The 3,157-nt window shown below is 40.3% G+C and overlaps 1 pseudogene across 1 annotated transcript; it reads right to left on the bottom strand.

Moving 5' to 3' along the window:
* Positions 1-2,064: 2,064 nt before the first annotated feature.
* On the bottom strand, positions 2,065-2,356 carry LOC308253791 (peptidyl-prolyl cis-trans isomerase A-like; annotated as a pseudogene). The gene has a single exon. The product of its transcript is annotated as a peptidyl-prolyl cis-trans isomerase A-like (transcript).
* Positions 2,357-3,157: the final 801 nt, after the last annotated feature.

Here is a 3,157-nt window from a genome sequence, read left to right on the forward strand (position 1 = left end):
GGCTTGCCTGCGCCTTGGACCGGCCCTGGATGGCTGGGGGGCTGAGGGGACTGGGGGACTCCGGAGGCAGGTGCGCGGTGCAGCCGGGCCTGCCTGGGGGTGGGCCTGGCCTTGCCATGTGCCTGCCGCCCTGGCAGGGCTGAGGGGACTGGGCGCCGCCATCTTTGAGGGCGTGACAGTCAATTAGCATATTCCCTTCTTATTGGCTGTGGGTGCCGCCATCTTTGAGGGTGGGGCAGCAATTAGCATACTCCCTCCTTTTTGGCTGTGGGCACCGCCATCTTTGCGGTGGCGTGAGGGTCAATTAGCATATTCCCTCTTTATTAGGTAGGATATATATATATGCAGGAATTCTTTGAAATAGTAAAAGTCAAAGGCTTATGGAGATAGGAATGTTGGAGTGGATTTATTATGCATGTCATGCATAGCCATTCCTAACTATGTGAGAGGAGCACCTGAATCCTTGAATAGCTCCACAGTGACTGTTCTCTATAGTCCAAACAGCAGCATTTAGTTTCCAAAAACAAGTTGAGCATATCTCCTGTAGTGGATAGCAGAGACATTGTGGTAATTAGAATGTCTGAACCTGCAGGGAAATATAACCAAGAGCAATTCTCTCAGTTATATTTCACAGATTGCCTACTTTCACAGTTCTTTTGCCTTCCTTCAACTAGGACCTCAGGTGGTCAAAGTCCTTTACCTGGCTGGCTGACCCAAACTTTTATTTGTGATGGGTCTGAATCCTGCCCTTTTTAGTTATTGGAGTTTTCAATTAACTTTTACTATTGGACATGGAAGTTCTGAGAAGTGCCCAGAGAATCCTCTGAATTCCAGACATGGTCTCCTTGCCCTGTTGGGTAGTATCAATGCAATCACAATCAAGAAACTGAACATGTCCAATACCTCAGTTTCCTCATATCCCTTTATAATTTCTCCCTCCCAGCTCTGTCTCCCTCTACCCTCACATACCTAGGTAACCTCTAAATTTTATATAATTTGATTACATAATATACTATACTTTTTTTTCAATTCATCTATGCTGTCAAATGCAACTGCAACCTGTGTATTCTCTTTTTCAACAATCCCAAGTTTAGGGCATGTTGTGAATTAATGAGTATATCATCATAACCAAGCCTATTAGTTAATGAGAAAGACCATGCTTTTCAAGCTAATGCTTTAAGAATACACATACTGTAAATTTCAAATGTATATGAAATGGGCAATTGTGCTATTGTTTCTGCAGCTTGACTAAGCATTAATTTGCTCTTGTACAATGAAGAAGAATAAAAGGCTAGTAATATTGAGAGACTTTCTAATGAGGCCCAAAAGACAGAATACATTTAAAATACTGAGAGAGAATCCCATACTAGTTTTTAGACCAAAGAATAAAGGAGGGGTTGGTTGGTTAACTATTCAGAAATAGAAACCATGTTAAAGGTGATGTTTTGGCTGTTAGGCTTTCTTCAGGCCTTAATATATAAAACTAACTTTTTTTTCTAAATTTCTTTTTCTGCCCAAGGAAGGCCTCACAGACAGAATGCTGCCTTTAACCTTATTCTATATTCCACAGAGCATTTTAAAGACTAGAAAAATATTGCTGGGGCAAAAATGATGGGGGCTCTGAAAGATCAGAAGAAATCTATCATCATTATTATTTTTCAAAAATAAGCAGACACTGAGAACTTCATCCACAAAGTTTATTCTGAAGTCAATGTTCTAGCAGGGATTTTGCAGTAAATAAATAAGACTGACCTACAGTTCGCTGTATTTTTGGATTGGAGTGTTACTTTCTTTTAGATTGGTTTGCCTGAAATTTTGCCTTCCTTTCTATAGTAGTAGTATTTATATTTTAGTTTTTTTTAACTGTTTAGTTTTTATTTCATAATCATAAACTTAACTCTGCAATCCAGCTAGACTGGGAAGGAGTAAGAAAATTATGGAACCCAATAAACTGGCAAGAGCACAAAGATTATGGAACATTCCAAGCAAATCGGGGTGAAGGGGTGCTCTCCTGAGCTACAGAGGAATGGTCTGGTGGTAAAGATAAAACACAAGTCAGATTTATTAGAGTTGTCCACAGTCAGCAATGGTGATCTTGCTGGTCTTGCCATTCCTGGACCCAAAGCGCTCCATGGCGTCACAATATCCATGCCTTCTCTCACCTTGCCATCCAACCACTCAGTCTTGGCAGTGACGATGAAAAAGTGGGGGCCGTTTGTGTTAGGTCCAACATTTGCATGGACAAGATGCCAGGACCTGTATGTTTCAAGACGAAGTTCTCATCCTCAAATTTCCCCCCATAGATGGACTTGCCGCCTGTGCCATTATGGCGTGTGAAGTCACCACCCTGGCACATAAATCCCAGAATAATTCTGTGAAAGCAGGAACCTTTATAACCAAATCCTTTCTCCCCAGTGCTCAGAGCACGGAAGTTTTCTGCTGTCTTTGGAACTTTGTCTGCAAACAGCTCGTAGGAGACGTGGCCCAAGGGCTCGCCCTCCACGGCGATGCCCAAGGTGTTAATACGGTGGGGTTCCCATGGCTGGACACGGGCGGCTTGGGGCGGCGGCGTCTGCAAAGCTATATTTTAGTTTTAAGTCAGATGTTGAATTCAACAGTTATTTTAATGTAGACCACTGAATCGATCAATACCAGTACATTTCACTTATGCATGTTTTTATAACAGCTTAAAATATTATTAAATTATATGAAGAATTTTCTAGAAATTATTGAAATCACATTTTTTTTTTTTTTTTTGCTTTTCTCATTGAATTCTGTGTATAGAATTTTTAACAAAATAAATGAGCTAACAGTTTGGAAAAAATAAAAATGACAGAAGTTGAAGCATTGATTCCAAAATTACCAGCAAGTTGGTCTTCATATATTTTTGCCTAGTGAGCAAATACACATGCTCTGAAAAAAAATGTTTTGTCTTGATAGATAGATATGGCCAGGGATGTGCAGGGATTGTGACATTCACTGAGGACTACAGGAAAATATTCTAAAAATCTAGGTAGCTGCTAAAATCACCAACTATGTTGATCTATTGTGAATATCTAAAAAAAAAAAAAATGGAAAAAATATCTACATAGCATAGGGAAAGAGAATTGCAGAAGGGAAAGGCACTATTGATTACTGAAAGCCAACTCTGAACCAA

This window comes from Plecotus auritus (assembly GCF_963455305.1).
Source record: "Plecotus auritus genome assembly, chromosome: 7".
Lineage (NCBI taxonomy): Eukaryota > Metazoa > Chordata > Mammalia > Chiroptera > Vespertilionidae > Plecotus > Plecotus auritus.